The sequence below is a fragment of the Lissotriton vulgaris genome, chromosome 5, assembly GCF_964263255.1.
Source record: "Lissotriton vulgaris chromosome 5, aLisVul1.2, whole genome shotgun sequence".
In the NCBI taxonomy this organism is placed as follows: Eukaryota; Metazoa; Chordata; class Amphibia; order Caudata; family Salamandridae; genus Lissotriton; species Lissotriton vulgaris.
The window spans coordinates 1,544,537,512-1,544,554,255 of NC_141693.1; the positions used below are offsets into that span (position 1 = coordinate 1,544,537,512).

Genomic DNA, 16,744 nt, shown 5'->3' on the forward strand with positions numbered 1-16,744 from the left:
ATCTACACACCCTTAAGCTAAAAACCCATTCTGTCAAGTCAAAATTCTGCAACCCTATTACATATTTACTGCGTGTACATAGAAGCACTTCTTAATGCCACTAACATGAACAGGATTTTAGGCTGAAGATGCAATCTAAATGACTGTGCAGTATGTACTCCACTTCATGAATAATTAGGAATGAGAACATGATGGCTATAAGAGTATTGGAAGAGCCTGCTTCCATTCTGAATGGAAAGCTGAGTTGTGTGACCATTGGCAAAAACCAAACCACGAAGGGACTCGAACCCTCAATTTTCTGATCCGAAGTCAGACGCCTTATCCATTAAGCAACACGGTCATATGTCCTGCTGTGCTTATTTTTATAATGTAGGTGGTATGCAAGGATGGGAAATATGGTATTTATAGTCATTTAGGTTTACATACCATTGTGTGTTTTCAGCTCCTTTCAATTAAAGCACTCTTTTGGAATATATATAATGAAAATGTCACCAGTACGATAAGCTTTTGTTTTCTTTTTTGCATTTAAACCTCTTTCTTCATGAGATTAAAGCTCAGTTGTATGCTTTACATAGCTCTGGATATTTCCAGAAGTGGAGAGAAACTGTTTTGATGGTAGTACAAACTGCTCCTTTCTGGATATGCCAATTTACACACGCTCAAAGGATGTATGTGTTTCATGAATCCTGACTTGCCCTATTCAAGTAGCTGAAAGCCTGTCACCACCTCTAGAAACAACAGTTACACCAATCCAATTCAAATCATTTTTTCCAAAGGAATATCTTCTGCTGGGTCAAAGTTGCATCTGACAAAGATAGGTGTTTAAAAATCTACTTTGTAGTTTCAGAACACCAACATGAGTCCGGAGAGTACAGAAGTAAAATGGTACCATTTCAAAGTTCCTAATACCTCATAAGCTTCTGAGCGGAAGCATGTAATAAATATATAAATTTTTCTAGAAAAGTAATAGTGGATATTGGTTTTCACCTCAGATGGGACTCGAACCCACAATCCCTGGCTTAGGAGGTCAGTGCCTTATCCATTAGGCCACTGAGGCACAGATGAACACTTGCAGTCTAGAGGCATTATTTAAATGTATTCAATCGTCAAACACTGGTGTCTGCACACAGGACATTTCTCAGTTCTCTCCATAAGTAAACTTCCCATTTTTTATCCTCTTCCATCCCCGACTTTAACACTCTGTTCTGTGCTATAATGGAGGCTCTGCATTTCGAGCAAGTGGAGAGAAATTGGAGGAGAACCACTTTCGACTCAACACTTCTTCTTTCCTGGATGCTTTTCTCAATAAACTGGGCTTTGACAGTGGTATCAAGCCGTCCTTGTCTTCAGCAGGACACAGAAACAGGCACCAAGTCTCCTAACCAAGTTCAACCACACTCTGCAACTTAATAGACCAATGCTTTACAAATTAGCCAACTGTGTCATCAGCAAAGGCAGCCAATGTGCCAATCCTTTATAATTCTTCTGTAGTACTTTTCTTTCTCGTAGGCAAAATTAGCACTTTAACTGCACAAATCATACAGATTTTTACACTTGAAGCACTCCATGAACACATACTTACACACCTTGCATTTCATCTACACACCCTTAAGCTAAAAACCCATTCTGTCAAGTCAAAATTCTGCAACCCTATTACATATTCAGTGGGTGTACATAGAAGCACTTCTTAATGCCATTAACATGGACAAGATTTTAGGCTGAAGATGCAATCTAAATGACTGTGCAGTATGTACTCCACTTCATGAATAATTAGGAATGAGAACATGATGGCTATAAGAGTATTGGAAGAGCCTGCATCCATTCTGAACGGAAAGCTGAGTTGTGTGACCATTGGCAAAAACCGACCACGAAGGGACACGAACCCTCAATCTTCTGATCCGAAGTCAGACACCTTATCCATTAGGCCACGCGGTCATATGTCCTGCTGTGCTTATTTTTATAATGTAGGTGGTATGCAAGGATGTGAAATATGATATTGATAGTTATTTAGGTTTACATCCCATTGTGTTTTTTCAGCTCCTTTCAATTAAAGCACTCTTTTGGAATCTATATAATGAGAATGTCACCAGTACGATAAGCTTTTGTTTTCTTTTTTGCATTTAAACCTCTTTCTTCATGAGATTAAAGCTCAGTTGTATGCTTTACATAGCTCTGGATATTTCCAGAAGTGGAGAGAAACTGTTTTGACAGTAGTACAACTGCTCCTTTCTGGATATGCCAATTTACACACGCTCAAAGGTTGTATACGTTTCATGAATCCTGACTTGCCCTATTCAAGTAGCTGAAAGCCTGTCACCACCTCTAAAAACAACAGTTACACCAATCCAATTCAAATCATTTTTTCCAAAGGAATATCTTCTGCCAGGTCAAAGTTGCATCTGACAAAGATAGGTGTTTAAAAATCTACTTTGTAGTTTCAGAACACCAACATGACGCTGAAGAGTACAAAAGTAAAATGGTACCATTTCAAAGTTCCTAATACCTCATAAGCTTCTGAGCGGAAGCTTGTAATAAATATATAAATTTTTCTTGAATAGTAATAGTGGATATTGGTTTGCACCTCAGATGGGACTCTAACCAACAATCCCTGGGTTAGGAGGCCAGTGCCTTATCCATTAGGCCACTGAGGCACTGATGAACACTTGCAGTCTAGAAGCATTATTTAAATGTATTCAATCGTCAAACACTGGTGTCTGCACACAGGACATTTCTCAGTTCTCTCCATAAGTAAACTTCCAATTTTCATCCTCTTCCATCCCCGACTTTAACACTCTGTTCTGTGCTATAATGGAGGCTCTGCATTTCGAGCAAGTGGAGAGAAATTGGAGGAGAACCACTTTTGACTCAACACTTCTTCTTTCCTGGATGCTTTTCTCAATAAACTGGGCTTTGACAGTGGTATCAAGCCATCATTGTCTTCAGCAGGACACAGAAACAGGCACCAAGTCTCCTAACCAAGTTCAACCACACTCTGCAACTTAATAGACCAATGCTTTACAAATTAGCCAACTGTGTCATCAGCAAAGGCAGCCAATGTGCCAATCCTTTATAATTCTTCTGTAGTACTTTTCTTTCTCGTAGGCAAAATTAGCACTTTAACTGCACAAATCATACAGATTTTTACACTTGAAGCACTCCATGAACACATACTTACACACCTTGCATTTCATCTACACACCCTTAAGCTTAAAACCCATTCTGTCAAGTCAAAATTCTGCAACCCTATTACATATTCAGTGCGTGTACATAGAAGCACTTCTTAATGCCACTAACATGGACAAGATTTTAGGCTGAAGATGCAATCTAAATGACTGTGCAGTATGTACTCCACTTCATGAATAATTAGGAATGAGAACATGATGGCTATAAGAGTATTGGAAGAGCCTGCTTCCATTCTGAACGGAAAGCTGAGTTGTGTGACCATTGGCAAAAACCGACCACGAAGGGACTCGAACCCTCAATCTTCTGATCCGAAGTCAGATACCTTATCCATTAGGCCACACGGTCATATGACCTGCTGTGCTTATTTTTATAATGTAGGTGGTATGCAAGGATGGGAAATATGATTTTGATAGTTATTTAGGTTTACATCCCGTTGTGTTTTTTCAGCTCATGTCAATTAAAGCACTCTTTTGGAATCTATATAATGAGAATGTCACCAGTACGATAAGCTTTTGTTTTCTTTTTTGCATTTAAACCTCTTTCTTCATGAGATTAAAGCTTAGTTGTATGCTTTACATAGCTCTGGATATTTCCAGAAGAGGAGAGAAACTGTTTTGACAGTAGTACAAACTGCTCCTTTCTGGATATGCCAATTTACACACGCTCAAAGGTTGTATACGTTTCATGAATTCTGACTTGCCCTATTCAAGTAGCTGAAAGCCTGTCACCACCTCTAGAAACAACAGTTACACCAATCCAATTCAAATCATTTTTTCCAAAGGAATATCTTCTGCCGGGTCAAAGTTGCATCTGACAAAGATAGGTGTTTAAAAATCTACTTTGTAGTTTCAGAACACCAACATGACCCTGAAGAGTACAGAAGTAAAATTTTACCATTTCAAAGTTCCTAATACCTCATAAGCTTCTGAGCGGAAGCATGTAATAAATATATAAATTTTTCTGGAAAAGTAAGAGTGGATATTGGTTTTCACCTCAGATGGGACTCGAACCCACAATCCCTGGCTTAGGAGGCCAGTGCCTTATCCATTAGGCCACTGAGGCACAGATAAACACTTGCAGTCTAGAGGCATTATTCAAATGTATTCAATCGGCAAACACTGGTGTCTGCACACAGGACATTTCTCAGTTCTCTCCATAAGTTAACTTCCCATTTTCATCCTCTTCCATCCCCGACTTTAACACTCTGTTCTGTGCTATAATGGAGGCTCTGCATTTCGAGCAAGTGGAGAGAAATTGGAGGAGAACCACTTTCGACTCAACACTTCTTCTTTCCTGGATGCTTTTCTCAATAAACTGGGCTTTGACAGTGGTATCAAGCCATCATTGTCTTCAGCAGGACACAGAAACAGGCACCAAGTCTCCTAACCAAGTTCAACCACACTCTGCAACTTAATAGACCAATGCTTTACAAATTAGCCAACTGTGTCATCAGCAAAGGCAGCCAATGTGCCAATCCTTTATAATTCTTCTGTAGTACTTTTCTTTCTCGTAGGCAAAATTAGCACTTTAACTGCACAAATCATACAGATTTTTACACTTGAAGCACTCCATGAACACATACTTACACACCTTGCATTTCATCTACACACCCTTAAGCTTAAAACCCATTCTGTCAAGTCAAAATTCTGCAACCCTATTACATATTCAGTGCGTGTACATAGAAGCACTTCTTAATGCCACTAACATGGACAAGATTTTAGGCTGAAGATGCAATCTAAATGACTGTGCAGTATGTACTCCACTTCATGAATAATTAGGAATGAGAACATGATGGCTATAAGAGTATTGGAAGAGCCTGCTTCCATTCTGAACGGAAAGCTGAGTTGTGTGACCATTGGCAAAAACCGACCACGAAGGGACTCGAACCCTCAATCTTCTGATCCGAAGTCAGATACCTTATCCATTAGGCCACACGGTCATATGACCTGCTGTGCTTATTTTTATAATGTAGGTGGTATGCAAGGATGGGAAATATGATTTTGATAGTTATTTAGGTTTACATCCCGTTGTGTTTTTTCAGCTCATGTCAATTAAAGCACTCTTTTGGAATCTATATAATGAGAATGTCACCAGTACGATAAGCTTTTGTTTTCTTTTTTGCATTTAAACCTCTTTCTTCATGAGATTAAAGCTTAGTTGTATGCTTTACATAGCTCTGGATATTTCCAGAAGAGGAGAGAAACTGTTTTGACAGTAGTACAAACTGCTCCTTTCTGGATATGCCAATTTACACACGCTCAAAGGTTGTATACGTTTCATGAATTCTGACTTGCCCTATTCAAGTAGCTGAAAGCCTGTCACCACCTCTAGAAACAACAGTTACACCAATCCAATTCAAATCATTTTTTCCAAAGGAATATCTTCTGCCGGGTCAAAGTTGCATCTGACAAAGATAGGTGTTTAAAAATCTACTTTGTAGTTTCAGAACACCAACATGACCCTGAAGAGTACAGAAGTAAAATTTTACCATTTCAAAGTTCCTAATACCTCATAAGCTTCTGAGCGGAAGCATGTAATAAATATATAAATTTTTCTGGAAAAGTAAGAGTGGATATTGGTTTTCACCTCAGATGGGACTCGAACCCACAATCCCTGGCTTAGGAGGCCAGTGCCTTATCCATTAGGCCACTGAGGCACAGATAAACACTTGCAGTCTAGAGGCATTATTCAAATGTATTCAATCGGCAAACACTGGTGTCTGCACACAGGACATTTCTCAGTTCTCTCCATAAGTTAACTTCCCATTTTCATCCTCTTCCATCCCCGACTTTAACACTCTGTTCTGTGCTATAATGGAGGCTCTGCATTTCGAGCAAGTGGAGAGAAATTGGAGGAGAACCACTTTCGACTCAACACTTCTTCTTTCCAGGATGCTTTTCTCAATAAACTGGGCTTTGACAGTGGTATCAAGCCGTCCTTGTCTTCAGCAGGACACAGAAACAGGCACCAAGTCTCCTAACCAAGTTGAACCACACTCTGCAACTTAATAGACCAATGCTTTACAAATTAGCCAACTGTGTCATCAGTAAAGGAAGCCAATGTGCCAATCCTTTATAATTCTTCTGTAGTACTTCTGTTTCTCGTAGGCAAAATTAGCACTTTAATTGCACAAATCATACAGATTTTATACTTGAAGGACTCCATGAACACATACTTACACACCTTGCATTTCATCTACACACCCTTAAGCTAAAAACCTATTCTGTCAAGTCAAAATTCTGCAACCCTATTACATATTCAGTGCGTGTACATAGAAGCACTTCTTAATGCCACTAACATGAACAATATTTTAGGCTGAAGATGCAATCTAAATGACTGTGCAGTATGTACTCCACTTCATGAATAATTAGGAATGAGAACATGATGGCTATAAGAGTATTGGAAGAGCCTGCTTCCATTCTGAATGGAAATCTGAGTTGTGTGACCATTGGCAAAAACCGGCCACAAAGGGACTCGAACCCTCAATCTTCTGATCCGAAGTCAGACGCCTTATCCATTAGGCCACGCGGTCATATGTCCTGCTGTGCTTATTTTTATAATGTAGGTGGTATGCAAGGATGGGAAATATGATTTTGATAGTTATTTAGGTTTACATCCCATTGTGTTTTTTCAGCTCATGTCAATTAAAGCACTCTTTTGGAATCTATATAATGAGAATGTCACCAGTACGATAAGCTTTTGTTTTCTTTTTTGCATTTAAACCTCTTTCTTCATGAGATTAAAGCTCAGTTGTATGCTTTACATAGCTCTGGATATTTCAAGAAGAGGAGAGAAACTGTTTTGACAGTAGTACAAACTGCTCCTTTCTGGATATGCCAATTTACACACGCTCAAAGGTTGTATACGTTTCATGAATCCTGACTTGCCCTATTCAAGTAGCTGAAAGCCTGTCACCACCTCTAGAAACAACAGTTACACCAATCCAATTCAAATCATTTTTTTCCAAAGGAATATCTTCTGCCGGGTCAAAGTTGCATCTGACAAAGATAGGTGTTTAAAAATCTACTTTGTAGTTTCAGAACACCAACATGACCCTGAAGAGTACAGAAGTAAAATGGTACCATTTCAAAGTTCCTAATACCTCATAAGCTTCTGAGCGGAAGCATGTAATAAATATATAAATTTTTCTGGAAAAGTAAGAGTGGATTTTGGTTTTCACCTCAGATGGGACTCGAACCCACAATCCCTGGCTTAGGAGGCCAGTGCCTTATCCATTAGGCCACTGTGGCACAGATAAACACTTGCAGTCTAGAGGCATTATTTAAATGTATTCAATCGTCGAACACTGGTGTCTGCACACAGGACATTTCTCAGTTCTCTCCATAAGTAAATTTCCCATCTTGATCCTCTTCCATGCCCGACTTTAACACTCTGTTCTGTGCTATAATGGAGGCTCTGCATTTCGAGCAAGTGGAAAGAAATTGGAGGAGAACCACTTTCGACTCAACACTTCTTCTTTCCTGGATGCTTTTCTCAATAAACTGGGCTTTGACAGTGGTATCAAGCCGTCCTTGTCTTCAGCAGGACACAGAAACAGGCACCAAGTCTCCTAACCAAGTTCAACCACACTCTGCAACTTAATATACCAATGCTTTGCAAATTAGCCAACTGTGTCATCAGCAAAGGCAGCCAATGTGCCAATCCTTTATAATTCTTCTGAAGTACTTTTCTTTCTCGTAGGCAAAATTAGCACTTTAACTGCACAAATCATACAGATTTTACACTTGAACCACTCCATGAACACATACTTACACACCTTGCATTTCATCTACACACCCTTAAGCTAAAAACCCATTCTGTCAAGTCAAAATTCTGCAACCCTATTACATATTCAGTGCATGTACATAGAAGCACTTCTTAATGCCACTAACATGGACAAGATTTTAGGCTGAAGATGCAATCTAAATGACTGTGCAGTATGTACTCCACTTCATGAATAATTAGGAATGAGAACATGATGGCTATAAGAGTATTGGAAGAGCCTGCTTCCATTCTGAATGGAAAGCTGAGTTGTGTGACCATTGGCAAAAAACGACCACGAAGGGACTCGAACCCTCAATCTTCTGATCCGAAGTCAGACGCCTTATCCATTAGGCCATGCGGTCATATGTCCTGCTGTGCTTATTTTTATAATGTAGGTGGTATGCAAGGATGGGAAATATGATATTAGTAGGTATTTAGGTTTACATCCCATTGTGTTTTTTCAGCTCCTTTCAATTAAAGCACTCTTTTGGAATCGATATAATGAGAATGTCACCAGTACAATAAGCTTTTGTTTTCTTTTTTGCATTTAAACCTCTTTCTTCATGAGATTAAAGCTCAGTTGTATGCTTTACATAGCTCTGGATATTTCCAGAAGTGGAGAGAAACTGTTTTGACAGTAGTACAAACTGCTCCTTTCTGGATATGCCAATTTACACATGCTCAAAGGTTGTATATGTTTCATGAATCCTGACTTGCCCTATTCAAGTAGCTGAAAGCCTGTCACCACCTCTAGAAACAACAGTTACACCAATCCAATTCAAATCATTTTTTCCAAAGGAATATCTTCTGCCGGGTCAAAGTTGCATCTGACAAAGATAGGTGTTTAAAAATCTACTTTGTAGTTTCAGAACACCAACATGACCCTGAAGAGTACAGAAGTAAAATTTTACCATTTCAAAGTTCCTAATACCTCATAAGCTTCTGAGCGGACGCATGTAATAAATATATAATTTTTTCTGGAAAAGTAAGAGTGGATATTGGTTTTCACCTCAGATGTGACTCGAACCCACAATCCCTGGCTTAGGAGGCCAGTGCCTTATCCATTAGGCCACTGAGGCACAGATAAACACTTGCAGTCTAGAGGCATTATTTAAATGTATTCAATCGGCAAACACTGGTGTCTGCACACAGGACATTTCTCAGTTCTCTCCATAAGTTAACTTCCCATTTTCATCCTCTTCCATCCCCGACTTTAACACTCTGTTCTGTGCTATAATGGAGGCTCTGCATTTCGAGCAAGTGGAGAGAAATTGGAGGAGAACCACTTTCGACTCAACACTTCTTCTTTCCAGGATGCTTTTCTCAATAAACTGGGCTTTGACAGTGGTATCAAGCCGTCCTTGCTTCAGCAGGACACAGAAACAGGCACCAAGTCTCCTAACCAAGTTGAACCACACTCTGCAACTTAATAGACCAATGCTTTACAAATTAGCCAACTGTGTCATCAGTGAAGGAAGCCAATGTGCCAATCCTTTATAATTCTTCTGTAGTACTTCTCTTTCTCGTAGGCAAAATTAGCACTTTAATTGCACAAATCATACAGATTTTACACTTGAAGGACTCCATGAACACATACTTACACACCTTGCATTTCATCTACACACCCTTAAGCTAAAAACCTATTCTGTCAAGTCAAAATTCTGCAACCCTATTACATATTCAGTGCGTGTACATAGAAGCACTTCTTAATGCCACTAACATGAACAAGATTTTAGGCTGAAGATGCAATCTAAATGACTGTGCAGTATGTACTCCACTTCATGAATAATTAGGAATGAGAACATGATGGCTATAAGAGTATTGGAAGAGCCTGCTTCCATTCTGAATGGAAATCTGAGTTGTGTGACCATTGGCGAAAACCGGCCATGAAGGGACTCAAACCCTCAATCTTCTGATCCGAAGTCAGATGCCTTATCCATTAGGCCACGCGGTCATATGGCCTGCTGTGCTTATTTTTATAATGTAGGTGGTATGCAAGGATGGGAAATATGATTTTGATAGTTATTTAGGTTTACATCCCATTGTGTTTTTTCAGCTCATGTCAATTAAAGCACTCTTTTGGAATCTATATAATGAGAATGTCACCAGTACGATAAGCTTTTGTTTTCTTTTTTGCATTTAAACCTCTTTCTTCATGAGATTAAAGCTCAGTTGTATGCTTTACATAGCTCTGGATATTTCCAGAAGAGGAGAGAAACTGTTTTGACAGTAGTACAAACTGCTCCTTTCTGGATATGCCAATTTACACACGCTCAAAGGTTGTATACGTTTCATGAATCCTGACTTGCCCTATTCAAGTAGCTGAAAGCCTGTCACCACCTCTAGAAACAACAGTTACACCAATCCAATTCAAATCATTTTTTCCAAAGGAATATCTTCTGCCGGGTCAAAGTTGCATCTGACAAAGATAGGTGTTTAAAAATCTACTTTGTAGTTTCAGAACACCAACATGACCCTGAAGAGTACAGAAGTAAAATGGTACCATTTCAAAGTTCCTAATACCTCATAAGCTTCTGAGCGGAAGCATGTAATAAATATATAAATTTTTCTGGAAAAGTAAGAGTGGATTTTGGTTTTCACCTCAGATGGGACTCGAACCCACAATCCCTGGCTTAGGAGGCCAGTGCCTTATCCATTAGGCCACTGAGGCACAGATAAACACTTGCAGTCTAGAGGCATTATTTAAATGTATTCAATCGTCGAACACTGGTGTCTGCACACAGGACATTTCTCAGTTCTCTCCATAAGTAAATTTCCCATCTTGATCCTCTTCCATGCCCGACTTTAACACTCTGTTCTGTGCTATAATTGAGGCTCTGCATTTCGAGCAAGTGGAAAGAAATTGGAGGAGAACCACTTTCGACTCAACACTTCTTCTTTCCTGGATGCTTTTCTCAATAAACTGGGCTTTGACAGTGGTATCAAGCCGTCCTTGTCTTCAGCAGGACACAGAAACAGGCACCAAGTCTCCTAACCAAGTTCAACCACACTCTGCAACTTAATATACCAATGCTTTGCAAATTAGCCAACTGTGTCATCAGCAAAGGCAGCCAATGTGCCAATCCTTTATAATTCTTCTGAAGTACTTTTCTTTCTCGTAGGCAAAATTAGCACTTTAACTGCACAAATCATACAGATTTTACACTTGAACCACTCCATGAACACATACTTACACACCTTGCATTTCATCTACACACCCTTAAGCTAAAAACCCATTCTGTCAAGTCAAAATTCTGCAACCCTATTACATATTCAGTGCATGTACATAGAAGCACTTCTTAATGCCACTAACATGGACAAGATTTTAGGCTGAAGATGCAATCTAAATGACTGTGCAGTATGTACTCCACTTCATGAATAATTAGGAATGAGAACATGATGGCTATAAGAGTATTGGAAGAGCCGGGGGCGGAGCTAGCCGGCGTCCATGTAAGACGCGCGAGCGCGGAGCTCCTTGCCGATATCCCGCCAAACTCCTGCAAACTCATCCTGAATCGGCCCTGCCGGCATTTAAACCTGTGGGGGACCCTCGTACGAACCCTCGGTGGGACGGCGGCCCCTTTGTCCGGCGAAGAACAGACGCAGTGCGCCTTGGTGCGGCAGTGCACGGAGCGTCGAAGACCCAGGCCGCGATCCCCGGCCTAACCTAGAGGGCTGCCCGGGTTACGTCGCAGTGCGTGCGGCGTGTGTGCCTGGGGAGGTCCCGACCATCCGCAAAGACTCCTGGTCGGCGGTTACGCTCGCGCCCAGCGCTGAGAAGCAGCGGAGAGATCTGTCCCCTGTCCGGTGGCGACGAGCGGAGGAGGCTGCCAGAGGGTGCACTGAGACCACCTTACCTGTGGGGAGGCCCTGAGGAGAATTACTAAGTTGACGGCGGGAAGCACAGTTCGCCGACTCCCGGCACCTAGCACCACGCAGAGGAAGGTCATCGGAGGAGCGGTGAGTGCCCTGATCCCAAGTACTGAAGCACTTTGACCACCCACTGGGCGAACAGACAACGTGGGGTACTGCCCAGAGACACGTTCTGCGGAACGATTGAATCGGCATTCTGGTGCAAGTGGCCGCCATCTTGGGCAACGGTCCCGCGACGTACCACCCTAGACGGGGGAGACCTACAAACCTGAGCCCACCGCTAAGCCGGACCGCAAATCACAGGTGGTGGCTTCCACACCTCTGTCCCTGTCGGCTATATGTCCACCAGAACTGCCATGGGGAAAGGGGACAGGTCGCAGCCCAAGCTATCTTTTGACCAGAGGAAGGCGAAGGGGGCCGAGGGGGCAACACAAACTTCCCCTCCACGCCCTACGACGTCCGAGACCTCCCTATGTTCTGAAATACGGGACATGTTGGGGACGATGGAAAAAGGTCTACAAGTCAGCATGACAGAGATTAGCACCAAAATCGACGCGCTGACGTACCGGATGGACCGCATGTCCGAGAGGGTGGACAAACATGCGGAGAGGCTGGACATGGCAGAGAGACGGCTCACAGAGGCGGAAGAGGCTCAAACGGAATGGGATAAGGACCGCAGACAGTTTAGTCGACTGCTCCAGGTCATCCAAGATAAGACAGAGGATTTGGAGGCACGCTCGAGGCGCTCCAACCTACGCATTACAGGCGTGGCGGAATCCACTAGCACCGGTAAGATGGAGCTGTTTGTGGAGAAACTCCTTCGGACCCTGTTAGGGGAAGATGTCTTCTCCCCTATGTTTATTGTTGAACGGGCCCACCGCACTCTGGGGCCGAAACCACAACCTGGCCTCCCGCCACGACCGATCATAGCAAAGCTGCTTAATTATCGGGACAGAGACTTGGCACTGCGACTAGCCAGAGAAAAGGGGAAACTACAGTTCGAGGGCATGAACATCTCCCTATTCCCGGACTTCACGGCGAGAGTACAGGAGGAAAGGAAGCGCTTTGCCCCCTACAAGAAACAGCTGAAAGACCTGGGGCTCGACTACGCCATGCTGTACCCTGCGAGGCTTCGCATCAACAGGCAAGGTCACTCACACTTTTTTACCGACCCAGCAGAACTTAAGAAATCCTTAAAGGAATGGGAGAAGGACAACCGCAACAATCAGGGGAGTAGGCGAGAGGACCTAGACGCCTCTTCCCACTTGAGTGACCAGGAGTAGCCGGACGCATGAGGGACACTCCTGAACTGTTGGCGCTGGGCGGCGCAAAGACTTACACACAGTCAGTGTGGACCCACCGAGTCATGTTTTTTGGGTGAGATCTACCTGTTTACTCCCAGACTGGTTGGTTGGCACCGTGGATTGGGTGGGGGGCCGCTCCACTTGCCGGGGGGGGTCGAGGGGTAGGCCCCTCTGCATAAGAGACTGGTATTGAGGAACTGTGAAGACTAGAGCTGGCAGGGCTCACTACTTCTGGGCGGGGGGCGGGACGGGAGCACGCGAGAGGTTACTAGCTCTGGTTTCCCAGCTGAGCCGTTTGCTGGCTAGATCCCTCTGCCCCTGCGCTTTTGGCTTCTGGCTCCCTCGGGAGCTATTTGGGGTTCTGTAAAGTTCATAGTTGAGCTCGGGGGGGATGCTGGGTGGTGATGATTCCTGTCTGACCGGGTTGGGGATGGTCGGCTGTGGGTGGAGGGGAGGCGGTTCTTTGGTTGTTCGTGTGTTATTGCTGTCAAGCTGTTTGGGGTTCGGGGTTTGCTGGGTGGGGGGTTTGTTTTTGCCGACTACTGCACTGTGTCTGTCACACTGTCTGCTCTGCGACATTTTACTTTCTAATCTGCCATGTCTACTGCTGACTCACTGAGTGCGGAGAGCTCTTTGGGCTCTTTGCGATTGCTGTCCTGGAACTTAAGGGGGCTCAACGATTTCCGCAAACTCAGGAAGGTCTTGGCCTATTTGCAACGCCATCACATTGACCTTGCTCTATTACAGGAGACACATTTACCGCTTTCCAGCCCTATGTTGCAGGTGAGGGGCCTTGGCCCCGCTTGTGTCGCTGCGGGGTTCACAACGCATGCTAGAGGGGTGCTCATATGGGCTAATCCCAAATCCCGACTGTCGCTGGCCCGGGTGGCAGTGGACCCAGAGGGGAGGTTTGTGGTTGCACGTTGTGTTGGGAAAGATCATGATCTCCTACTGGTGAATGTGTATGGCCCCAACTACGACTCCCCGGAGTTTTACTCTTCGCTTGCTGACAGCTGCAGGCAGTTTGTGGGCTCTAGAATGCTGTGGGGGGGGGATTTTAATTTGGTGCTGAACCCGGACCTTGACAGATCTGCGGGCCCCCCTAGGTCCCCTGCAGCCTCCGCGTCCCTCCTTTTGTCGGAATGTGTGAAACTTGATTTACTGGATGTGTGGCGGCATAGACACTCGGGGCGGGGTGGGTTCACTCACTACTCGGCCTATCACAACATCCACACACGCATAGATTATTGGTTTGTTTCCCGCGTTTTGCTAGATATGGTTAAGGGTTGCACGGTTCTCCCGCGCACGCTGTCTGATCACTCGCCCTTGCTCCTGTTGCTGGTGGCTCCTCCCAGGAGGATTCCCCCCTTCACGTGGAGGTTCCCCCCGTACTCCCTCTTAGATGAGGTCTTCAGAGGGGAACTCGCCGAAGACATAGAGACCTATTTCGCAACCAATGTGGGCTCAGTGGACAGCGTTCAGGTTCTTTGGGACGCATTTAAGGTTTACATCAGAGGGATGACTATGGCGAAGCACTCAGGGGTGCTCAAAGCTATTAGGCGACGCCTACAGTTGCTCGAGACGCAGCTAGCGGGCCTGGAGGGTCGGGCGGTGGACTCGGGGGACGCAGCCGATGCGGTCGCGCTCAAATCATTGCTAGATGAATTCCAGGGGGAGGCGGACAGGGAAATTAAACATATGGGCAAATACGCGACGGCACGTGCGTATGGGGAACGGGAACGGCCTGGTGCACTCCTAGCTAAACTTATGCGCAACAGTAGGCCCCCATTGGTCATCGAGGAGTTGGTGACGGCTGCTGGGGCGGTGGTTACGGAGGAGCAAGATATCTTGGCGGAATTTCATGCCTACTACACTGCCCTCTACTCCTCGAGGGACGCACATCTCGAGGAAGAAATCGACGACTATTTGAGCTACCTTCAGATGCCCTTCCTGGCCGACTGGCAGAGGGAGTTTCTTATGGCCCCCATCCAGAAGGAGGAGATAACGGAAGCACTGGAGGGCATGAAGTCCGGTAGCGCTCCTGGTGCGGATGGTCTCACGGTATCCTTCTACAAAGCCTTTCAGGCGCAACTGGTCCCGTACCTGATGCTCTTGTTCGATGATATTTGCCAACAGGGCAGCATGTCGAAGTCCATGAGAGAGGCGCTGCTTATCACCATCCCTAAACCTGGCAAACCCCTTAATCAATGTGGCTCCTACAGGCCGCTATCGCTGATTAATGTGGACGCGAAACTGTACGCTAAGGTTCTTGCGACTCGTCTGTCGCTGCTGGTCCCGGACCTGGTTGCCCCGGAGCAGGCTGGGTTTGTTCCCTCACGCAATCTCACTTATAATATCCGCACGGTCCTAGGCACGATCCAGCATGTCAAACACGAGAACAAAGCTGTGGCCATCTTCTTAGATATGGAGAAGGCCTTCGATTCTGTTGAGTGGTCGTTCATGCTGAGGGTCCTTCGTAAATTCGGTCTCGGGGAGCTGTTTTTGCAAATGTTGGGAGCCCTATACTACAAACCTACTGCGAGGCTGAAGATAGGTAACCTGGTCACTACTCCCATCGAAATTGGGAGGGGCACGCGTCAAGGTTGTCCCCTCTCTCCGCTGCTGTATGCCATGGTAGCGGAGCCTCTCGCCTGCGCTATACGAGAGTACCATCGGTTTGAAGGGATCAACTTTCCGACGTACCAAATTGGTATCTCCACATATGCGGATGACACTCTGCTATATGTCCGGGACCCGGAGATTAACCTCTTTGCGGTGCTGCGGGAGGTGGTGAGGTTCGGGGCTCTTTCGGGCCTCCGCGTCAACTGGACTAAATCAGTAGCTTTGCCCCTGACACCGGTGACGCTCCCTTTTGACTCGGAGTACCCCTTGCAATGGACCACGGACTCTATTCGCTACTTAGGGATACGCATTCATACAGACCCGGAGGTGCTGATCCGCGAGAATTATGGAGTGGCCTACTCCAAACTGATGGATGATGTCGAGGTGTGGTCCAGGCTCCCGCTTTCGCTCATGGGCAGGATTGCGCTCATGAAGATGGTGGTGCTCCCCAGGTTCCTTTTTCTATTCGTGAATATACCAGTAGTCCTTTCCAAAGCCTTTTTCCGGCAACTCACCCAGACCCTTGTCCGCCTGGCGTGGGGGGGCAAACAACCGCGGGTGCAGTGGCAAACGCTCACCCTTCCGTACGAACAGGGAGGCCTTGGGGCTCCAGACCTGGAGCGATACTATAGGCTTGCTCAGGGTGCCCACCTTCATACGTGGATTCATGGGGATCCAGGCATCCCTCATGTGAAATTGGAGCGGCTCTTTGCAGACCCCGTCCCGCTTCCGGCGACAGTATGTTATCCGCCCGATAGAAGGGTCGGCAATCTGGACTCCATAGCTGCCACGAATCATGCTTGGCATGCTCTGATCGGCCCACGTGAGTGCACGCTGCTGTATTCACCTTTGCTCCGTGTAGAATGGGCGGCCTGGTTGGCTCCACTAACGGAGAAGGGCGTCCTAAAGGCGCTACGTGACCTAGGCATTGTTACCGTGGGAGACCTCTTTTCAAAGGGCACTCTGAAAACGCTGCAGCACGTACTTCAATCCTGTCC

At 44.9% G+C, this 16,744-nt stretch overlaps 11 non-coding genes across 11 annotated transcripts; all 11 read right to left on the minus strand.

Annotated features, from left to right (window-relative positions):
* Positions 1-984: 984 nt before the first annotated feature.
* Positions 985-1,057, minus strand: TRNAR-CCU (transfer RNA arginine (anticodon CCU)). The gene has a single exon. It is a non-coding gene; the product is annotated as a tRNA-Arg (tRNA).
* An 805-nt stretch (positions 1,058-1,862) lies between these two features.
* Positions 1,863-1,935, minus strand: TRNAR-UCG (transfer RNA arginine (anticodon UCG)). Its single transcript has one exon. It is a non-coding gene; the product is annotated as a tRNA-Arg (tRNA).
* A 1,520-nt stretch (positions 1,936-3,455) lies between these two features.
* On the minus strand, positions 3,456-3,528 carry TRNAR-UCG (transfer RNA arginine (anticodon UCG)). Its single transcript has one exon. It is a non-coding gene; the product is annotated as a tRNA-Arg (tRNA).
* Positions 3,529-4,172: 644 nt separating this feature from the next.
* On the minus strand, positions 4,173-4,245 carry TRNAR-CCU (transfer RNA arginine (anticodon CCU)). The gene has a single exon. It is a non-coding gene; the product is annotated as a tRNA-Arg (tRNA).
* Positions 4,246-5,049: 804 nt separating this feature from the next.
* Positions 5,050-5,122, minus strand: TRNAR-UCG (transfer RNA arginine (anticodon UCG)). The gene has a single exon. It is a non-coding gene; the product is annotated as a tRNA-Arg (tRNA).
* A 644-nt stretch (positions 5,123-5,766) lies between these two features.
* Positions 5,767-5,839, minus strand: TRNAR-CCU (transfer RNA arginine (anticodon CCU)). The gene has a single exon. It is a non-coding gene; the product is annotated as a tRNA-Arg (tRNA).
* Positions 5,840-6,642: 803 nt separating this feature from the next.
* TRNAR-UCG (transfer RNA arginine (anticodon UCG)) lies at positions 6,643-6,715 on the minus strand. Its single transcript has one exon. It is a non-coding gene; the product is annotated as a tRNA-Arg (tRNA).
* Positions 6,716-7,360: 645 nt separating this feature from the next.
* On the minus strand, positions 7,361-7,433 carry TRNAR-CCU (transfer RNA arginine (anticodon CCU)). Its single transcript has one exon. It is a non-coding gene; the product is annotated as a tRNA-Arg (tRNA).
* Positions 7,434-8,236: 803 nt separating this feature from the next.
* Positions 8,237-8,309, minus strand: TRNAR-UCG (transfer RNA arginine (anticodon UCG)). Its single transcript has one exon. It is a non-coding gene; the product is annotated as a tRNA-Arg (tRNA).
* Positions 8,310-8,953: 644 nt separating this feature from the next.
* Positions 8,954-9,026, minus strand: TRNAR-CCU (transfer RNA arginine (anticodon CCU)). The gene has a single exon. It is a non-coding gene; the product is annotated as a tRNA-Arg (tRNA).
* A 1,519-nt stretch (positions 9,027-10,545) lies between these two features.
* Positions 10,546-10,618, minus strand: TRNAR-CCU (transfer RNA arginine (anticodon CCU)). The gene has a single exon. It is a non-coding gene; the product is annotated as a tRNA-Arg (tRNA).
* Between the last annotated feature and the right edge of the window lie 6,126 nt (positions 10,619-16,744).